Here is a 23892-nt window from a genome sequence, read left to right on the forward strand (position 1 = left end):
AGGAGAGGGTCTATCCGTGGGCTGTACCTCCACCCGGGGGTTAGGTCTGTGTCTTTAATAGACCCGGGTTTAACCCTTTTTGTTTACAAAAAAAAAAAATATATATATATTTGATTTTTAAAATGAATTTCGATTTGAGACTAAAATTATTATAAATTTCTAATTAGGTTATTTTAGTTCAGTTATAAATAAGTGTAGTTTTCATAAATAATAATAAATGGTGTATTTATCAAAATATAATCTCATTTGAATGTATTTTCAAAATTTCCCTAATAATTATTATATCATTGTTAAACAAGAGATTGTGTTCGAAATTCTCGGTACTCATATCTCAATAATTAAATACTAACCAACATTTGTAACAAATAATATTTATTCCATTGTATCGATTATCTAATAAATTCTATTAATGAATAATTAAATTTAACACATATTTATTGTGTTATTTGAAATCTGAATATTGTATATTATGTACACATTTAAAAGTACAAGAAATTCATGTGTTGAACAAGCGACTAAATATTTAAAAGTATTATATTCTTATAACCGTTTAAAGACAATGTAAATACATAAGATATATAATGGTAGTTAATTAAAATATACAATTATATAAAGATATCAGTTAAATTTTGGTAAGTTTGAAATTACATAAAAAATAAAACAAATTTTGATATAGATCTGCACATAGCTTACATAAAATACATAATGATATTATTATAATCTTGTGATGGCACGTAAACCCACCTAGTAAAAATTACTTACCAACAATCCAATGAAATTTAAATTCCCATGGTCTATCGTGACGCGTTTTAAAATAAATTCCATCTCTTCTGGCCTCCCATGAACGTAGTATGCCACTTCTCGTCAAAAATGATTCTCGATATACTTGAACATCATGGTAATATCTACCATATCTTAAAAGACACTGTGTTTCTTCTTTTTTCCAATTTATTGTATCTACATCCCTAAACTCAAAGGTATGAGAGGTATTAAATTGTAAATCCTTGCTTCCTAGATCATTTGTTGGGTTCGTCATATGACACTTCATATGGAGAACAATATTAGGACCGATTTGATTACGAATTTCTACATCATTCCATGTGTAAGCTGTACCAGCGAAAACAGCCAAAACGAGCACAAAATATATACAAAGATTCATATGTTAGATCAAAGACAGTCTGATCAGGGTATCAATGTTCAATATGTATAATTTGTTTTTGCAACATTTATATAATGTATTAATAGTCTATTTATGATGCTAGCTAAATTTAAAATTAGACAAGAACTATTTTCAGCGCAAGTCAAATAATTTGTTTGGCAAAAAAGGAGCAACCGATAAAAACTAAAACAAATGAATTAACGCTTATGAGTACCAACCCACCATTAAATGGAAAAAATAGAAAAGTTTAAGATGAGCCAAAGAAATTACAATTTTTTTTAACATATTTAAATATTTAAAGCATTTAGACAGTGAATTTAAAGATTTCACGAGACATTATTAAAACTAGGAAAACATAATTAATATTGAAGGAGAACATTAATTTTTGGGAACAAACTGTGTTTCTATCAGACAAGATGATTGTCTGCACCTCGTGCGGATTAATGTATATATATCAATATATTTCAATTTTAATGTTATTTTCTTAAAATATATATTATTAAATTTGATATAAATTTTAAATGAAAATAATAAATTATTTAATTTTAATTTTTGTGTTAACCATGATGTATTAAATTCTGTTTTTTGTTTTTTTTATTTATGCGTGTAAATTTTGGATATAAAATTAATCTCTACTAATAACCAATTTATCATTAGGCAACTTGAATTTGAAACTAAACACTTATTGTAGTTGTGAATTAAAATAATCTCATCGGAAGTTAAAGCATTAGAAACAATTACGATTCATAAACATCAGCAAAATAAACAATAGCCAATAAATATCATATACTATCAACAATTTAGATTTTAGAAACTGCGAGACAAAAAAAGTAATAATTTTAAAAACATGGGAAAGTGCCACAAAAGTAATAAGTCATTATCCTTTTGTATTTAGTTTCATTTATAGCATAAACTTTAACTTCTGTATTCTCACAATGTCAATATGCTTAGAGACTATATCTGTCTATCACTTCGATCATGATATCACTGTGTAGCGTAGATAACGACGCTCATAATGTATGAGCTACGTACGACATTAGTTGTCAACAATATATTGTGTCCTAACTTGCCAGTCTTTTTTGGATTTCTAATTTGGGCTAAGGTTTAACTATGTCCATTATTTTTTGGGGCTATGGAGGGATAACATTCAAGAACATATGCACCGTTGAAATGTGACAAAGATTTTAATGATTATACATTTATGGGAAAATAATTTTAGAGCGTTTTGAAGCAACCAAAAAGAAGCACATTCAAAAGGGAGACAATGAATCTGAACCCTACTACGATTTGTAAATCCTGCTCTGAACCTTCAAAAAAAAGTAGAATTTTCACTCATTATTTCAAGCTTTAGTCACCTTCAAGGCTATGAAGAGCGCCTGAACCGTAATAAGCCTAAATGCCTAATTTTGTGCTAAACCGCCTAATTTGTGTGTTAATCATGAATTGATAATAATATACTTCTATTCTTGTATTCATCCAAAAGACATCAGTTATTATTTACAAATGGTTCTGCATTTACATATCAAATAAAATGACATCACACTGATCTTTTTGATAAAAAGATTATCAGACTTCTCTGAATATCAGACTCTGAAAATTACAAAACAGAGATTAAACGCAAAAAAGTGTGACAATCCTCATAACAAGAACTGCAAATACTCAGAGATCAATCTTGATTAATAGCTTATATAAGAGTGAACAACTTACATTATGAAAGTTGCATGGTCAGTGGGGGATTGTATCTCTGTCATCAAGGAACTGCAAAAGGTAGTGGGGGATTAGTTTCATTGATACTTATTCTGTTCGTTTGTTTGGAGCTTCTAATTTATCAGATGCACAAAAAGTAGATATACCTGTGATATCCGCTTCCATGTCAGCTAAAATGACCTCGGACTATGACACACAACTTATAATCTCGCTACATAATATTCATGTGGAACAGAAGGTTACGATTGAGTCGTCAAAGACTAAGAATCATGCAAAACAGAGGGTTGAAAAAGAGGCCTTCTAACTCAAATGTTAATGACATAGCAGGAGAGACAGATGGTTAAGTCCAGGCTGCCACATGTAGAATTAACTCATCTTTTTTTTTTCTTTTTCATGTCCGGAATAGGAATATTGTTTAATCATAGCTCTATCAGTTTTGAGTATTTTGACTCTCCAAATTATATGGATACACTTTTAGAATCTCCTACGTATGGTTAAGGATATGCTCTGGTTCCACATTATTAATTCACTTTACCAGCTGCGTGGAAAAAATCAGTAAAAATATAGATTCTTAATTTTTTTTAAATAGAACAAAAAACTTAAGTTTATATGGCTTCCACCTAAGAAAAAAGCTACACGGATGCTAAAAAGAAAAAAAAAAAAAAAAAGCTACACCAAATCAAACCATCGGACCTTGATAATACTAAACATTGCGACCATGGAAATTTGATGTGGTAATAAGATGGATAAATAGGACCATTGTGAATCAATCGGAGTAGATAGATGCAAAGGAAAAAGAAAACCCTAGGTTTCTCTTGATTGGGATGAGACAGAGTTTTGTACTAAATTTAAAACGTGGAAATATTTGATTTTTAAAATAAATTTCGATTTGAGACTAAAATTATTATAACTTTCTAATTAGGTTATTTTAGTTCAGTTATAAATAAGTGTAGTTTTCATAAATAATAATAAATGGTGTATTTATCAAAATATAATCTCATTTGAATGTATTTTCAAAATTTCCCTAATAATTATTATATCATTGTTAAACTAGATATTGTGTTCGAAATTCTCGGCACTCATATCTCAATAATTAAATACTATCCAACATTTGTAACAAATAATAATTATTCCATTGTATCGATTATCTAATAAATTCTATTAATATATAATTAAATTTAACACATATTTATTGTGTTATTTGAAATCTGAATATTGTATATTATGTACACATTTAAAAGTACAAGAAATTCATGTGTTGAACAAGCGACTAAATATTTAAAAGTATTATATTCTTATAACCGTTTAAAGACAATGTAAATACATAAGATATATAATGGTAGTTAATTAAAATATACAATTATATAAAGATATCAGTTAAATTTTGGTAAGTTTGAAATTACATAAAAAATAAAACAAATTTTGATATAGATCTGCACATAGCTTACATAAAATACATAATGATATTATTATAATCTTGTGATGGCACGTAAACCCACCTAGTAAAAATTACTTACCAACAATCCAATGAAATTTAAATTCCCATGGTCTATCGTGACGCGTTTTAAAATAAATTCCATCTCTTCTGGCCTCCCATGAACGTAGTATGCCACTTCTCGTCAAAAATGATTCTCGATATACTTGAACATCATGGTAATATCTACCATATCTTAAAAGACACTGTGTTTCTTCTTTTTTCCAATTTATTGTATCTACATCCCTAAACTCAAAGGTATGAGAGGTATTAAATTGTAAATCCTTGCTTCCTAGATCATTTGTTGGGTTCGTCATATGACACTTCATATGGAGAACAATATTAGGACCGATTTGATTACGAATTTCTACATCATTCCATGTGTAAGCTGTACCAGCGAAAACAGCCAAAACGAGCACAAAATATATACAAAGATTCATATGTTAGATCAAAGACAGTCTGATCAGGGTATCAATGTTCAATATGTATAATTTGTTTTTGCAACATTTATATAATGTATTAATAATCTATTTATGATGCTAGCTAAATTTAAAATTAGACAAGAACTATTTTCAGCGCAAGTCAAATAATTTGTTTGGCAAAAAAGGAGCAACCGATAAAAACTAAAACAAATGAATTAACGCTTATGAGTACCAACCCACCATTAAATGGAAAAAATAGAAAAGTTTAAGATGAGCCAAAGAAATTACAATTTTTTTTAACGTATTTAAATATTTAAAGCACTTAAACAGTGAATTTAAAGATTTCACGAGACATTATCAAAACTAGGAAAACATAATTAATATTGAAGGAGAACATTAATTTTTGGGAACAGACTGTGTTTCTATCAGACAAGATGATTGTCTGCACCTCGTGCGGATTAATGTATATATATCAATATATTTCAATTTTAATGTTATTTTCTTAAAATATATATTATTAAATTTGATATAAATTTTAAATGAAAATAATAAATTATTTAATTTTAATTTTTGTGTTAGCCATGATGTATTAAATTCTGATTTTTGTTTTTTTTTTATTTATGCGTGTAAATTTTGGATATAAAATTAATCTCTACTAATAACCAATTTATCATTAGGCAACTTGAATTTGAAACTAAACACTTATTGTAGTTGTGAATTAAAATAATCTCATCGGAAGTTAAAGCATTAGAAACAATTACGGTTCATAAACATCAGCAAAATAAACAATAGCCAATAAATATCATATACTATCAACAATTTAGATTTTAGAAACTGCGAGACAAAAAAGGGTAATAAGTCATGCTCCTTTTGTATTTAGTTTCATTTATAGCATAAACTTTAACTTCTGTATTCTCACAATGTCAATATGCTTAGAGACTATATCCGTCTATCACTTCGATCATGATATCACTGTGTAGCGTAGATAACGACGCTCATAATGTATGAGCTACGTACGACATTAGTTGTCAACAATATATTGTGTCCTAACTTGCCAGTCTTTTTTGGATTTCTAATTTGGGCTAAAGTTTAACTATGTCCATTATTTTTTGGGGCTATGGAGGGATAACATTCAAGAACATATGCACCGTTGAAATGTGACAAAGATTTTAATGATTATACATTTATGGGAAAATAATTTTAGAGCGTTTTGAAGCAACCAAAAAGAAGCACATTCAAAAGGGAGACAATGAATCTGAACCCTACTACGATTTGTAAATCCTGCTCTGAACCTTCAAAAAAAAAGTAGAATTTTCACTCATTATTTCAAGCTTTAGTCACCTTCAAGGCTATGAAGAGCGCCTGAACCGTAATAAGCCTAAATGCCTAATTTTGTGCTAAACCGCCTAATTTGTGTGTTAATCATGAATTGATAATAATATACTTCTATTCTTGTATTCATCCAAAAGACATCAGTTATTATTTACAAATGGTTCTGCATTTACATATCAAATAAAATGACATCACACTGATCTTTTTGATAAAAAGATTATCAGACTTCTCTGAATATCAGACTCTGAAAATTACAAAACAGAGATTAAACGCAAAAAAGTGTGACAATCCTCATAACATGAACTGCAAATACTCAGAGATCAATCTTGATTAATAGCCTATATAAGAGTGAACAACTTACATTATGAAAGTTGCATGGTCAGTGGGGGATTGTATCTCTGTCATCAAGGAACTGCAAAAGGTAGTGGGGGATTAGTTTCATTGATACTTATTCTGTTCGTTTGTTTGGAGCTTCTAATTTATCAGATGCACAAAAAGTAGATATACCTGTGATATCCGCTTCCATGTCAGCTAAAATGACCTCGGACTATGACACACAACTTATAATCTCGCTACATAATATTCATGTGGAACAGAAGGTTACGATTGAGTCGTCAAAGACTAAGAATCATGCAAAACAGAGGGTTGAAAAAGAGGCCTTCTAACTCAAATGTTAATGACATAGCAGGAGAGACAGATGGTTAAGTCCAGGCTGCCACATGTAGAATTAACTCATCTTTTTTTTTTTTTTTCATGTCCGGAATAGGAATATTGTTTAATCATAGCTCTATTAGTTTTGAGTATTTTGACTCTCCAAATTATATGGATACACTTTTAGAATCTCCTACGTATGGTTAAGGATATGCTCTGGTTCCACATTATTAATTCACTTTACCAGCTGCGTGGAAAAAATCAGTAAAAATATAGATTCTTATTTTTTTTAAATAGAACAAAAAACTTAAGTTTATATGGCTTCCACCTAAGAAAAAAGCTACACGGATGCTAAAAAGAAAAAAAAAAGAAAAAAGCTACACCAAATCAAACCATCGGACCTTGATAATACTAAACATTGCGACCATGGAAATTTGATGTGGTAATAAGATGGATAAATAGGACCATTGTGAATCAATCGGAGTAGATAGATGCAAAGGAAAAAGAAAACCCTAGGTTTCTCTTGATTGGGATGAGACAGAGTTTTGTACTAAATTTAAAACGTGGAAATATTTGATTTTTAAAATAAATTTCGATTTGAGACTAAAATTATTATAAATTTCTAATTAGGTTATTTTAGTTCAGTTATAAATAAGTGTAGTTTTCATAAATAATAATAAATGGTGTATTTATCAAAATATAATCTCATTTGAATGTATTTTCAAAATTTCCCTAATAATTATTATATCATTGTTAAACTAGATATTGTGTTCGAAATTCTCGGTACTCATATCTCAATAATTAAATACTAACCAACATTTGTAACAAATAATAATTATTCCATTGTATCGATTATCTAATAAATTCTATTAATATATAATTAAATTTAACACATATTTATTGTGTTATTTGAAATCTGAATATTGTATATTATGTACACATTTAAAAGTACAAGAAATTCATGTGTTGAACAAGCGACTAAATATTTAAAAGTATTATATTCTTATAACCGTTTAAAGACAATGTAAATACATAAGATATATAATGGTAGTTAATTAAAATATACAATTATATAAAGATATCAGTTAAATTTTGGTAAGTTTGAAATTACATAAAAAATAAAACAAATTTTGATATAGATCTGCACATAGCTTACATAAAATACATAATGATATTATTATAATCTTGTGATGGCACGTAAACCCACCTAGTAAAAATTACTTACCAACAATCCAATGAAATTTAAATTCCCATGGTCTATCGTGACGCGTTTTAAAATAAATTCCATCTCTTCTGGCCTCCCATGAACGTAGTATGCCACTTCTCGTCAAAAATGATTCTCGATATACTTGAACATCATGGTAATATCTACCATATCTTAAAAGACACTGTGTTTCTTCTTTTTTCCAATTTATTGTATCTACATCCCTAAACTCAAAGGTATGAGACGTATTAAATTGTAAATCCTTGCTTCCTAGATCATTTGTTGGGTTCGTCATATGACACTTCATATGGAGAACAATATTAGGACCGATTTGATTACGAATTTCTACATCATTCCATGTGTAAGCTGTACCAGCGAAAACAGCCAAAACGAGCACAAAATATATACAAAGATTCATATGTTAGATCAAAGACAGTCTGATCAGGGTATCAATGTTCAATATGTATAATTTGTTTTTGCAACATTTATATAATGTATTAATAATCTATTTATGATGCTAGCTAAATTTAAAATTAGACAAGAACTATTTTCAGCGCAAGTCAAATAATTTGTTTGGCAAAAAAGGAGCAACCGATAAAAACTAAAACAAATGAATTAACGCTTATGAGTACCAACCCACCATTAAATGGAAAAAATAGAAAAGTTTAAGATGAGCCAAAGAAATTACAATTTTTTTTAACGTATTTAAATATTTAAAGCACTTAAACAGTGAATTTAAAGATTTCACGAGACATTATCAAAACTAGGAAAACATAATTAATATTGAAGGAGAACATTAATTTTTGGGAACAGACTGTGTTTCTATCAGACAAGATGATTGTCTGCACCTCGTGCGGATTAATGTATATATATCAATATATTTCAATTTTAATGTTATTTTCTTAAAATATATATTATTAAATTTGATATAAATTTTAAATGAAAATAATAAATTATTTAATTTTAATTTTTGTGTTAGCCATGATGTATTAAATTCTGATTTTTGTTTTTTTTTATTTATGCGTGTAAATTTTGGATATAAAATTAATCTCTACTAATAACCAATTTATCATTAGGCAACTTGAATTTGAAACTAAACACTTATTGTAGTTGTGAATTAAAATAATCTCATCGGAAGTTAAAGCATTAGAAACAATTACGGTTCATAAACATCAGCAAAATAAACAATAGCCAATAAATATCATATACTATCAACAATTTAGATTTTAGAAACTGCGAGACAAAAAAGTAATAATTTTAAAAACATGGGAAAGTGCCACAAAAGTAATAAGTCATGCTCCTTTTGTATTTAGTTTCATTTATAGCATAAACTTTAACTTCTGTATTCTCACAATGTCAATATGCTTAGAGACTATATCCGTCTATCACTTCGATCATGATATCACTGTGTAGCGTAGATAACGACGCTCATAATGTATGAGCTACGTACGACATTAGTTGTCAACAATATATTGTGTCCTAGCTTGCCAGTCTTTTTTGGATTTCTAATTTGGGCTAAGGTTTAACTATGTCCATTATTTTTTGGGGCTATGGAGGGATAACATTCAAGAACATATGCACCGTTGAAATGTGACAAAGATTTTAATGATTATACATTTATGGGAAAATAATTTTAGAGCGTTTTGAAGCAACCAAAAAGAAGCACATTCAAAAGGGAGACAATGAATCTGAACCCTACTACGATTTGTAAATCCTGCTCTGAACCTTCAAAAAAAAAGTAGAATTTTCACTCATTATTTCAAGCTTTAGTCACCTTCAAGGCTATGAAGAGCGCCTGAACCGTAATAAGCCTAAATGCCTAATTTTGTGCTAAACCGCCTAATTTGTGTGTTAATCATGAATTGATAATAATATACTTCTATTCTTGTATTCATCCAAAAGACATCAGTTATTATTTACAAATGGTTCTGCATTTACATATCAAATAAAATGACATCACACTGATCTTTTTGATAAAAAGATTATCAGACTTCTCTGAATATCAGACTCTGAAAATTACAAAACAGAGATTAAACGCAAAAAAGTGTGACAATCCTCATAACATGAACTGCAAATACTCAGAGATCAATCTTGATTAATAGCCTATATAAGAGTGAACAACTTACATTATGAAAGTTGCATGGTCAGTGGGGGATTGTATCTCTGTCATCAAGGAACTGCAAAAGGTAGTGGGGGATTAGTTTCATTGATACTTATTCTGTTCGTTTGTTTGGAGCTTCTAATTTATCAGATGCACAAAAAGTAGATATACCTGTGATATCCGCTTCCATGTCAGCTAAAATGACCTCGGACTATGACACACAACTTATAATCTCGCTACATAATATTCATGTGGAACAGAAGGTTACGATTGAGTCGTCAAAGACTAAGAATCATGCAAAACAGAGGGTTGAAAAAGAGGCCTTCTAACTCAAATGTTAATGACATAGCAGGAGAGACAGATGGTTAAGTCCAGGCTGCCACATGTAGAATTAACTCATCTTTTTTTTTTTTTTTTCATGTCCGGAATAGGAATATTGTTTAATCATAGCTCTATCAGTTTTGAGTATTTTGACTCTCCAAATTATATGGATACACTTTTAGAATCTCCTACGTATGGTTAAGGATATGCTCTGGTTCCACATTATTAATTCACTTTACCAGCTGCGTGGAAAAAATCAGTAAAAATATAGATTCTTAATTTTTTTTAAATAGAACAAAAAACTTAAGTTTATATGGCTTCCACCTAAGAAAAAAGCTACACGGATGCTAAAAAGAAAAAAAAAGAAAAAAAGCTACACCAAATCAAACCATCGGACCTTGATAATACTAAACATTGCGACCATGGAAATTTGATGTGGTAATAAGATGGATAAATAGGACCATTGTGAATCAATCGGAGTAGATAGATGCAAAGGAAAAGGAAAACTCTAGGTTTCTCTTGATTGGGATGAGACAGAGTTTTGTACTAAATTTAAAACGTGGAAATATTTGATTTTTAAAATAAATTTCGATTTGAGACTAAAATTATTATAAATTTCTAATTAGGTTATTTTAGTTCAGTTATAAATAAGTGTAGTTTTCATGAATAATAATAAATGGTGTATTTATCAAAATATAATCTCATTTGAATGTATTTTCAAAATTTCCCTAATAATTATTATATCATTGTTAAACTAGATATTGTGTTCGAAATTCTCGGTACTCATATCTCAATAATTAAATACTAACCAACATTTGTAACAAATAATAATTATTCCATTGTATCGATTATCTAATAAATTCTATTAATATATAATTAAATTTAACACATATTTATTGTGTTATTTGAAATCTGAATATTGTATATTATGTACACATTTAAAAGTACAAGAAATTCATGTGTTGAACAAGCGACTAAATATTTAAAAGTATTATATTCTTATAACCGTTTAAAGACAATGTAAATACATAAGATATATAATGGTAGTTAATTAAAATATACAATTATATAAAGATATCAGTTAAATTTTGGTAAGTTTGAAATTACATAAAAAATAAAACAAATTTTGATATAGATCTGCACATAGCTTACATAAAATACATAATGATATTATTATAATCTTGTGATGGCACGTAAACCCACCTAGTAAAAATTACTTACCAACAATCCAATGAAATTTAAATTCCCATGGTCTATCGTGACGCGTTTTAAAGTAAATTCCATCTCTTCTGGCCTCCCATGAACGTAGTATGCCACTTCTCGTCAAAAATGATTCTCGATATACTTGAACATCATGGTAATATCTACCATATCTTAAAAGACACTGTGTTTCTTCTTTTTTCCAATTTATTGTATCTACATCCCTAAACTCAAAGGTATGAGACGTATTAAATTGTAAATCCTTGCTTCCTAGATCATTTGTTGGGTTCGTCATATGACACTTCATATGGAGAACAATATTAGGACCGATTTGATTACGAATTTCTACATCATTCCATGTGTAAGCTGTACCAGCGAAAACAGCCAAAACGAGCACAAAATATATACAAAGATTCATATGTTAGATCAAAGACAGTCTGATCAGGGTATCAATGTTCAATATGTATAATTTGTTTTTGCAACATTTATATAATGTATTAATAATCTATTTATGATGCTAGCTAAATTTAAAATTAGACAAGAACTATTTTCAGCGCAAGTCAAATAATTTGTTTGGCAAAAAAGGAGCAACCGATAAAAACTAAAACAAATGAATTAACGCTTATGAGTACCAACCCACCATTAAATGGAAAAAATAGAAAAGTTTAAGATGAGCCAAAGAAATTACAATTTTTTTTAACGTATTTAAATATTTAAAGCACTTAAACAGTGAATTTAAAGATTTCACGAGACATTATCAAAACTAGGAAAACATAATTAATATTGAAGGAGAACATTAATTTTTGGGAACAGACTGTGTTTCTATCAGACAAGATGATTGTCTGCACCTCGTGCGGATTAATGTATATATATCAATATATTTCAATTTTAATGTTATTTTCTTAAATATATATTATTAAATTTGATATAAATTTTAAATGAAAATAATAAATTATTTAATTTTAATTTTTGTGTTAGCCATGATGTATTAAATTCTGATTTTTTTTGTTTTTTTTATTTATGCGTGTAAATTTTGGATATAAAATTAATCTCTACTAATAACCAATTTATCATTAGGCAACTTGAATTTGAAACTAAACACTTATTGTAGTTGTGAATTAAAATAATCTCATCGGAAGTTAAAGCATTAGAAACAATTACGGTTCATAAACATCAGCAAAATAAACAATAGCCAATAAATATCATATACTATCAACAATTTAGATTTTAGAAACTGCGAGACAAAAAAGTAATAATTTTAAAAACATGGGAAAGTGCCACAAAAGTAATAAGTCATGCTCCTTTTGTATTTAGTTTCATTTATAGCATAAACTTTAACTTCTGTATTCTCACAATGTCAATATGCTTAGAGACTATATCCGTCTATCACTTCGATCATGATATCACTGTGTAGCGTAGATAACGACGCTCATAATGTATGAGCTACGTACGACATTAGTTGTCAACAATATATTGTGTCCTAGCTTGCCAGTCTTTTTTGGATTTCTAATTTGGGCTAAGGTTTAACTATGTCCATTATTTTTTGGGGCTATGGAGGGATAACATTCAAGAACATATGCACCGTTGAAATGTGACAAAGATTTTAATGATTATACATTTATGGGAAAATAATTTTAGAGCGTTTTGAAGCAACCAAAAAGAAGCACATTCAAAAGGGAGACAATGAATCTGAACCCTACTACGATTTGTAAATCCTGCTCTGAACCTTCAAAAAAAAAGTAGAATTTTCACTCATTATTTCAAGCTTTAGTCACCTTCAAGGCTATGAAGAGCGCCTGAACCGTAATAAGCCTAAATGCCTAATTTTGTGCTAAACCGCCTAATTTGTGTGTTAATCATGAATTGATAATAATATACTTCTATTCTTGTATTCATCCAAAAGACATCAGTTATTATTTACAAATGGTTCTGCATTTACATATCAAATAAAATGACATCACACTGATCTTTTTGATAAAAAGATTATCAGACTTCTCTGAATATCAGACTCTGAAAATTACAAAACAGAGATTAAACGCAAAAAAGTGTGACAATCCTCATAACATGAACTGCAAATACTCAGAGATCAATCTTGATTAATAGCCTATATAAGAGTGAACAACTTACATTATGAAAGTTGCATGGTCAGTGGGGGATTGTATCTCTGTCATCAAGGAACTGCAAAAGGTAGTGGGGGATTAGTTTCATTGATACTTATTCTGTTCGTTTGTTTGGAGCTTCTAATTTATCAGATGCACAAAAAGTAGATATACCTGTGATATCCGCTTCCATGTCAGCTAAAATGACCTCGGACTATGACACACAACTTATAATCTCGCTACATAATATTCATGTGGAACAGAAGGTTACGATTGAGTCGTCAAAGACTAAGAATCATGCAAAACAGAGGGTTGAAAAAGAGGCCTTCTAACTCAAATGTTAATGACATAGCAGGAGAGACAGATGGTTAAGTCCAGGCTGCCACATGTAGAATTAACTCATCTTTTTTTTTTTTTTTCATGTCCGGAATAGGAATATTGTTTAATCATAGCTCTATTAGTTTTGAGTATTTTGACTCTCCAAATTATATGGATACACTTTTAGAATCTCCTACGTATGGTTAAGGATATGCTCTGGTTCCACATTATTAATTCACTTTACCAGCTGCGTGGAAAAAATCAGTAAAAATATAGATTCTTAATTTTTTTTAAATAGAACAAAAAACTTAAGTTTATATGGCTTCCACCTAAGAAAAAAGCTACACGGATGCTAAAAAAAAAAAAAAGAAAAAAAGCTACACCAAATCAAACCATCGGACCTTGATAATACTAAACATTGCGACCATGGAAATTTGATGTGGTAATAAGATGGATAAATAGGACCATTGTGAATCAATCGGAGTAGATAGATGCAAAGGAAAAAGAAAACTCTAGGTTTCTCTTGATTGGGATGAGACAGAGTTTTGTACTAAATTTAAAACGTGGAAATATTTGATTTTTAAAATAAATTTCGATTTGAGACTAAATTATTATAAATTTCTAATTAGGTTATTTTAGTTCAGTTATAAATAAGTGTAGTTTTCATGAATAATAATAAATGGTGTATTTATCAAAATATAATCTCATTTGAATGTATTTTCAAAATTTCCCTAATAATTATTATATCATTGTTAAACTAGATATTGTGTTCGAAATTCTCGGTACTCATATCTCAATAATTAAATACTAACCAACATTTGTAACAAATAATAATTATTCCATTGTATCGATTATCTAATAAATTCGATTAATATATAATTAAATTTAACACATATTTATTGTGTTATTTGAAATCTGAATATTGTATATTATGTACACATTTAAAAGTACAAGAAATTCATGTGTTGAACAAGCGACTAAATATTTAAAAGTATTATATTCTTATAACCGTTTAAAGACAATGTAAATACATAAGATATATAATGGTAGTTAATTAAAATATACAATTATATAAAGATATCAGTTAAATTTTGGTAAGTTTGAAATTACATAAAAAATAAAACAAATTTTGATATAGATCTGCACATAGCTTACATAAAATACATAATGATATTATTATAATCTTGTGATGGCACGTAAACCCACCTAGTAAAAATTACTTACCAACAATCCAATGAAATTTAAATTCCCATGGTCTATCGTGACGCGTTTTAAAGTAAATTCCATCTCTTCTGGCCTCCCATGAACGTAGTATGCCACTTCTCGTCAAAAATGATTCTCGATATACTTGAACATCATGGTAATATCTACCATATCTTAAAAGACACTGTGTTTCTTCTTTTTTTTTCTTTATTGTATCTACATCCCTAAACTCAAAGGTATGAGACGTATTAAATTGTAAATCCTTGCTTCCTAGATCATTTGTTGGGTTCGTCATATGACACTTCATATGGAGAACAATATTAGGACCGATTTGATTACGAATTTCTACATCATTCCATGTGTAAGCTGTACCAGCGAAAACAGCCAAAACGAGCACAAAATATATACAAAGATTCATATGTTAGATCAAAGACAGTCTGATCAGGGTATCAATGTTCAATATGTATAATTTGTTTTTGCAACATTTATATAATGTATTAATAATCTATTTATGATGCTAGCTAAATTTAAAATTAGACAAGAACTATTTTCAGCGCAAGTCAAATAATTTGTTTGGGAAAAAAGGAGCAACCGATAAAAACTAAAACAAATGAATTAACGCTTATGAGTACCAACCCACCATTAAATGGAAAAAATAGAAAAGTTTAAGATGAGCCAAAGAAATTACAATTTTTTTTAACGTATTTAAATATTTAAAGCACTTAAACAGTGAATTTAAAGATTTCACGAGACATTATCAAAACTAGGAAAACATAATTAATATTGAAGGAGAACATTAATTTTTGGGAACAGACTGTGTTTCTATCAGACAAGATGATTGTCTGCACCTCGTGCGGATTAATGTATATATATCAATATATTTCAATTTTAATGTTATTTTCTTAAAATATATATTATTAAATTTGATATAAATTTTAAATGAAAATAATAAATTATTTAATTTTAATTTTTGTGTTAGCCATGATGTATTAAATTCTGATTTTTGTTTTTTTTATTTATGCGTGTAAATTTTGGATATAAAATTAATCTCTACTAATAACCAATTTATCATTAGGCAACTTGAATTTGAAACTAAACACTTATTGTAGTTGTGAATTAAAATAATCTCATCGGAAGTTAAAGCATTAGAAACAATTACGGTTCATAAACATCAGCAAAATAAACAATAGCCAATAAATATCATATACTATCAACAATTTAGATTTTAGAAACTGCGAGACAAAAAAGTAATAATTTTAAAAACATGGGAAAGTGCCACAAAAGTAATAAGTCATGCTCCTTTTGTATTTAGTTTCATTTATAGCATAAACTTTAACTTCTGTATTCTCACAATGTCAATATGCTTAGAGACTATATCCGTCTATCACTTCGATCATGATATCACTGTGTAGCGTAGATAACGACGCTCATAATGTATGAGCTACGTACGACATTAGTTGTCAACAATATATTGTGTCCTAGCTTGCCAGTCTTTTTTGGATTTCTAATTTGGGCTAAGGTTTAACTATGTCCATTATTTTTTGGGGCTATGGAGGGATAACATTCAAGAACATATGCACCGTTGAAATGTGACAAAGATTTTAATGATTATACATTTATGGGAAAATAATTTTAGAGCGTTTTGAAGCAACCAAAAAGAAGCACATTCAAAAGGGAGACAATGAATCTGAACCCTACTACGATTTGTAAATCCTGCTCTGAACCTTCAAAAAAAAAGTAGAATTTTCACTCATTATTTCAAGCTTTAGTCACCTTCAAGGCTATGAAGAGCGCCTGAACCGTAATAAGCCTAAATGCCTAATTTTGTGCTAAACCGCCTAATTTGTGTGTTAATCATGAATTGATAATAATATACTTCTATTCTTGTATTCATCCAAAAGACATCAGTTATTATTTACAAATGGTTCTGCATTTACATATCAAATAAAATGACATCACACTGATCTTTTTGATAAAAAGATTATCAGACTTCTCTGAATATCAGACTCTGAAAATTACAAAACAGAGATTAAACGCAAAAAAGTGTGACAATCCTCATAACATGAACTGCAAATACTCAGAGATCAATCTTGATTAATAGCCTATATAAGAGTGAACAACTTACATTATGAAAGTTGCATGGTCAGTGGGGGATTGTATCTCTGTCATCAAGGAACTGCAAAAGGTAGTGGGGGATTAGTTTCATTGATACTTATTCTGTTCGTTTGTTTGGAGCTTCTAATTTATCAGATGCACAAAAAGTAGATATACCTGTGATATCCGCTTCCATGTCAGCTAAAATGACCTCGGACTATGACACACAACTTATAATCTCGCTACATAATATTCATGTGGAACAGAAGGTTACGATTGAGTCGTCAAAGACTAAGAATCATGCAAAACAGAGGGTTGAAAAAGAGGCCTTCTAACTCAAATGTTAATGACATAGCAGGAGAGACAGATGGTTAAGTCCAGGCTGCCACATGTAGAATTAACTCATCTTTTTTTTTTTTTTCATGTCCGGAATAGGAATATTGTTTAATCATAGCTCTATTAGTTTTGAGTATTTTGACTCTCCAAATTATATGGATACACTTTTAGAATCTCCTACGTATGGTTAAGGATATGCTCTGGTTCCACATTATTAATTCACTTTACCAGCTGCGTGGAAAAAATCAGTAAAAATATAGATTCTTAATTTTTTTTAAATAGAACAAAAAACTTAAGTTTATATGGCTTCCACCTAAGAAAAAAGCTACACGGATGCTAAAAAGAAAAAAAAAGAAAAAAAGCTACACCAAATCAAACCATCGGACCTTGATAATACTAAACATTGCGACCATGGAAATTTGATGTGGTAATAAGATGGATAAATAGGACCATTGTGAATCAATCGGAGTAGATAGATGCAAAGGAAAAAGAAAACTCTAGGTTTCTCTTGATTGGGATGAGACAGAGTTTTGTACTAAATTTAAAACGTGGAAATAGTTGATTTTTAAAATAAATTTCGATTTGAGACTAAAATTATTATAAATTTCTAATTAGGTTATTTTAGTTCAGTTATAAATAAGTGTAGTTTTCATGAATAATAATAAATGGTGTATTTATCAAAATATAATCTCATTTGAATGTATTTTCAAAATTTCCCTAATAATTATTATATCATTGTTAAACTAGATATTGTGTTCGAAATTCTCGGTACTCATATCTCAATAATTAAATACTAACCAACATTTGTAACAAATAATAATTATTCCATTGTATCGATTATCTAATAAATTCGATTAATATATAATTAAATTTAACACATATTTATTGTGTTATTTGAAATCTGAATATTGTATATTATGTACACATTTAAAAGTACAAGAAATTCATGTGTTGAACAAGCGACTAAATATTTAAAAGTATTATATTCTTATAACCGTTTAAAGACAATGTAAATACATAAGATATATAATGGTAGTTAATTAAAATATACAATTATATAAAGATATCAGTTAAATTTTGGTAAGTTTGAAATTACATAAAAAATAAAACAAATTTTGATATAGATCTGCACATAGCTTACATAAAATACATAATGATATTATTATAATCTTGTGATGGCACGTAAACCCACCTAGTAAAAATTACTTACCAACAATCCAATGAAATTTAAATTCCCATGGTCTATCGTGACGCGTTTTAAAGTAAATTCCATCTCTTCTGGCCTCCCATGAACGTAGTATGCCACTTCTCGTCAAAAATGATTCTCGATATACTTGAACATCATGGTAATATCTACCATATCTTAAAAGACACTGTGTTTCTTCTTTTTTCCAATTTATTGTATCTACATCCCTAAACTCAAAGGTATGAGACGTATTAAATTGTAAATCCTTGCTTCCTAGATCATTTGTTGGGTTCGTCATATGACACTTCATATGGAGAACAATATTAGGACCGATTTGATTACGAATTTCTACATCATTCCATGTGTAAGCTGTACCAGCGAAAACAGCCAAAACGAGCACAAAATATATACAAAGATTCATATGTTAGATCAAAGACAGTCTGATCAGGGTATCAATGTTCAATATGTATAATTTGTTTTTGCAACATTTATATAATGTATTAATAATCTATTTATGATGCTAGCTAAATTTAAAATTAGACAAGAACTATTTTCAGCGCAAGTCAAATAATTTGTTTGGCAAAAAAGGAGCAACCGATAAAAACTAAAACAAATGAATTAACGCTTATGAGTACCAACCCACCATTAAATGGAAAAAATAGAAAAGTTTAAGATGAGCCAAAGAAATTACAATTTTTTTTAACGTATTTAAATATTTAAAGCACTTAAACAGTGAATTTAAAGATTTCACGAGACATTATCAAAACTAGGAAAACATAATTAATATTGAAGGAGAACATTAATTTTTGGGAACAGACTGTGTTTCTATCAGACAAGATGATTGTCTGCACCTCGTGCGGATTAATGTATATATATCAATATATTTCAATTTTAATGTTATTTTCTTAAAATATATATTATTAAATTTGATATAAATTTTAAATGAAAATAATAAATTATTTAATTTTAATTTTTGTGTTAGCCATGATGTATTAAATTCTGATTTTTGTTTTTTTTTATTTATGCGTGTAAATTTTGGATATAAAATTAATCTCTACTAATAACCAATTTATCATTAGGCAACTTGAATTTGAAACTAAACACTTATTGTAGTTGTGAATTAAAATAATCTCATCGGAAGTTAAAGCATTAGAAACAATTACGGTTCATAAACATCAGCAAAATAAACAATAGCCAATAAATATCATATACTATCAACAATTTAGATTTTAGAAACTGCGAGACAAAAAAGTAATAATTTTAAAAACATGGGAAAGTGCCACAAAAGTAATAAGTCATGCTCCTTTTGTATTTAGTTTCATTTATAGCATAAACTTTAACTTCTGTATTCTCACAATGTCAATATGCTTAGAGACTATATCCGTCTATCACTTCGATCATGATATCACTGTGTAGCGTAGATAACGACGCTCATAATGTATGAGCTACGTACGACATTAGTTGTCAACAATATATTGTGTCCTAGCTTGCCAGTCTTTTTTGGATTTCTAATTTGGGCTAAGGTTTAACTATGTCCATTATTTTTTGGGGCTATGGAGGGATAACATTCAAGAACATATGCACCGTTGAAATGTGACAAAGATTTTAATGATTATACATTTATGGGAAAATAATTTTAGAGCGTTTTGAAGCAACCAAAAAGAAGCACATTCAAAAGGGAGACAATGAATCTGAACCCTACTACGATTTGTAAATCCTGCTCTGAACCTTCAAAAAAAAAAGTAGAATTTTCACTCATTATTTCAAGCTTTAGTCACCTTCAAGGCTATGAAGAGCGCCTGAACCGTAATAAGCCTAAATGCCTAATTTTGTGCTAAACCGCCTAATTTGTGTGTTAATCATGAATTGATAATAATATACTTCTATTCTTGTATTCATCCAAAAGACATCAGTTATTATTTACAAATGGTTCTGCATTTACATATCAAATAAAATGACATCACACTGATCTTTTTGATAAAAAGATTATCAGACTTCTCTGAATATCAGACTCTGAAAATTACAAAACAGAGATTAAACGCAAAAAAGTGTGACAATCCTCATAACAAGAACTGCAAATACTCAGAGATCAATCTTGATTAATAGCTTATATAAGAGTGAACAACTTACATTATGAAAGTTGCATGGTCAGTGGGGGATTGTATCTCTGTCATCAAGGAACTGCAAAAGGTAGTGGGGGATTAGTTTCATTGATACTTATTCTGTTCGTTTGTTTGGAGCTTCTAATTTATCAGATGCACAAAAAGTAGATATACCTGTGATATCCGCTTCCATGTCAGCTAAAATGACCTCGGACTATGACACACAACTTATAATCTCGCTACATAATATTCATGTGGAACAGAAGGTTACGATTGAGTCGTCAAAGACTAAGAATCATGCAAAACAGAGGGTTGAAAAAGAGGCCTTCTAACTCAAATGTTAATGACATAGCAGGAGAGACAGATGGTTAAGTCCAGGCTGCCACATGTAGAATTAACTCATCTTTTTTTTTTTTTTTCATGTCCGGAATAGGAATATTGTTTAATCATAGCTCTATCAGTTTTGAGTATTTTGACTCTCCAAATTATATGGATACACTTTTAGAATCTCCTACGTATGGTTAAGGATATGCTCTGGTTCCACATTATTAATTCACTTTACCAGCTGCGTGGAAAAAATCAGTAAAAATATAGATTCTTATTTTTTTTTAAATAGAACAAAAAACTTAAGTTTATATGGCTTCCACCTAAGAAAAAAGCTACACGGACCTTGATAATACTAAACATTGCGACCATGGAAATTTGATGTGGTAATAAGATGGATAAATAGGACCATTGTGAATCAATCGGAGTAGATAGATGCAAAGGAAAAAGAAAAAGAAAACCCTAGGTTTCTCTTGATGAGTTTTGTACTAAATTTAAAACGTGGAAATATTTGATTTTTAAAATAAATTTCGATTTGAGACTAAAATTATTATAAATTTCTAATTAGGTTATTTTAGTTCAGTTATAAATAAGTGTAGTTTTCATAATAATAATAAATGGTGTATTTATCAAAATATAATCTCATTTGAATGTATTTTCAAAATTTCCCTAATAATTATTATATCATTGTTAAACTAGATATTGTGTTCGAAATTCTCGGTACTCATATCTCAATAATTAAATACTAACCAACATTTGTAACAAATAATAATTATTCCATTGTATCGATTATCTAATAAATTCTATTAATATATAATTAAATTTAACACATATTTATTGTGTTATTTGAAATCTGAATATTGTATATTATGTACACATTTAAAAGTACAAGAAATTCATGTGTTGAACAAGCGACTAAATATTTAAAAGTATTATATTCTTATAACCGTTTAAAGACAATGTAAATACATAAGATATATAATGGTAGTTAATTAAAATATACAATTATATAAAGATATCAGTTAAATTTTGGTAAGTTTGAAATTACATAAAAAATAAAACAAATTTTGATATAGATCTGCACATAGCTTACATAAAATACATAATGATATTATTATAATCTTGTGATGGCACGTAAACCCACCTAGTAAAAATTACTTACCAACAATCCAATGAAATTTAAATTCCCATGGTCTATCGTGACGCGTTTTAAAGTAAATTCCATCTCTTCTGGCCTCCCATGAACGTAGTATGCCACTTCTCGTCAAAAATGATTCTCGATATACTTGAACATCATGGTAATATCTACCATATCTTAAAAGACACTGTGTTTCTTCTTTTTTCCAATTTATTGTATCTACATCCCTAAACTCAAAGGTATGAGAGGTATTAAATTGTAAATCCTTGCTTCCTAGATCATTTGTTGGGTTCGTCATATGACACTTCATATGGAGAACAATATTAGGACCGATTTGATTACGAATTTCTACATCATTCCATGTGTAAGCTGTACCAGCGAAAACAGCCAAAACGAGCACAAAATATATACAAAGATTCATATGTTAGATCAAAGACAGTCTGATCAGGGTATCAATGTTCAATATGTATAATTTGTTTTTGCAACATTTATATAATGTATTAATAATCTATTTATGATGCTAGCTAAATTTAAAATTAGACAAGAACTATTTTCAGCGCAAGTCAAATAATTTGTTTGGCAAAAAAGGAGCAACCGATAAAAACTAAAACAAATGAATTAACGCTTATGAGTACCAACCCACCATTAAATGGAAAAAATAGAAAAGTTTAAGATGAGCCAAAGAAATTACAATTTTTTTTAACGTATTTAAATATTTAAAGCACTTAAACAGTGAATTTAAAGATTTCACGAGACATTATCAAAACTAGGAAAACATAATTAATATTGAAGGAGAACATTAATTTTTGGGAACAGACTGTGTTTCTATCAGACAAGATGATTGTCTGCACCTCGTGCGGATTAATGTATATATATCAATATATTTCAATTTTAATGTTATTTTCTTAAAATATATATTATTAAATTTGATATAAATTTTAAATGAAAATAATAAATTATTTAATTTTAATTTTTGTGTTAGCCATGATGTATTAAATTCTGATTTTTGTTTTTTTTTTATTTATGCGTGTAAATTTTGGATATAAAATTAATCTCTACTAATAACCAATTTATCATTAGGCAACTTGAATTTGAAACTAAACACTTATTGTAGTTGTGAATTAAAATAATCTCATCGGAAGTTAAAGCATTAGAAACAATTACGGTTCATAAACATCAGCAAAATAAACAATAGCCAATAAATATCATATACTATCAACAATTTAGATTTTAGAAACTGCGAGACAAAAAAGGTAATAATTTTAAAAACATGGGAAAGTGCCACAAAAGTAATAAGTCATGCTCCTTTTGTATTTAGTTTCATTTATAGCATAAACTTTAACTTCTGTATTCTCACAATGTCAATATGCTTAGAGACTATATCCGTCTATCACTTCGATCATGATATCACTGTGTAGCGTAGATAACGACGCTCATAATGTATGAGCTACGTACGACATTAGTTGTCAACAATATATTGTGTCCTAACTTGCCAGTCTTTTTTGGATTTCTAATTTGGGC

General features: G+C 28.8%; 6 long non-coding RNA genes across 6 annotated transcripts; all 6 read right to left on the bottom strand.

Moving 5' to 3' along the window:
- Window positions 1–2602: 2602 nt before the first annotated feature.
- Window positions 2603–3500, bottom strand: LOC125593255. The gene is made up of 2 exons (XR_007329182.1): window positions 2867–3500; window positions 2603–2749 (listed from the first exon to the last, which is right to left on the bottom strand). It is a non-coding gene; the product is annotated as an uncharacterized LOC125593255 (long non-coding RNA).
- A 2691-nt stretch (window positions 3501–6191) lies between these two features.
- LOC125593256 lies at window positions 6192–7016 on the bottom strand. Its single transcript, XR_007329183.1, has 2 exons — window positions 6456–7016; window positions 6192–6338 (listed from the first exon to the last, which is right to left on the bottom strand). It is a non-coding gene; the product is annotated as an uncharacterized LOC125593256 (long non-coding RNA).
- A 2795-nt stretch (window positions 7017–9811) lies between these two features.
- On the bottom strand, window positions 9812–12458 carry LOC125593257. The gene is made up of 2 exons (XR_007329184.1): window positions 10076–12458; window positions 9812–9958 (listed from the first exon to the last, which is right to left on the bottom strand). It is a non-coding gene; the product is annotated as an uncharacterized LOC125593257 (long non-coding RNA).
- A 976-nt stretch (window positions 12459–13434) lies between these two features.
- On the bottom strand, window positions 13435–14326 carry LOC125593258. Its single transcript, XR_007329185.1, has 2 exons — window positions 13699–14326; window positions 13435–13581 (listed from the first exon to the last, which is right to left on the bottom strand). It is a non-coding gene; the product is annotated as an uncharacterized LOC125593258 (long non-coding RNA).
- A 2726-nt stretch (window positions 14327–17052) lies between these two features.
- LOC125593259 lies at window positions 17053–19990 on the bottom strand. The gene is made up of 2 exons (XR_007329186.1): window positions 17317–19990; window positions 17053–17199 (listed from the first exon to the last, which is right to left on the bottom strand). It is a non-coding gene; the product is annotated as an uncharacterized LOC125593259 (long non-coding RNA).
- A 683-nt stretch (window positions 19991–20673) lies between these two features.
- Window positions 20674–21534, bottom strand: LOC125593260. The gene is made up of 2 exons (XR_007329187.1): window positions 20938–21534; window positions 20674–20820 (listed from the first exon to the last, which is right to left on the bottom strand). It is a non-coding gene; the product is annotated as an uncharacterized LOC125593260 (long non-coding RNA).
- Window positions 21535–23892: the final 2358 nt, after the last annotated feature.

This window comes from Brassica napus, chromosome C9 (assembly GCF_020379485.1).
Source record: "Brassica napus cultivar Da-Ae chromosome C9, Da-Ae, whole genome shotgun sequence".
Classification (NCBI taxonomy): domain Eukaryota; kingdom Viridiplantae; phylum Streptophyta; class Magnoliopsida; order Brassicales; family Brassicaceae; genus Brassica; species Brassica napus.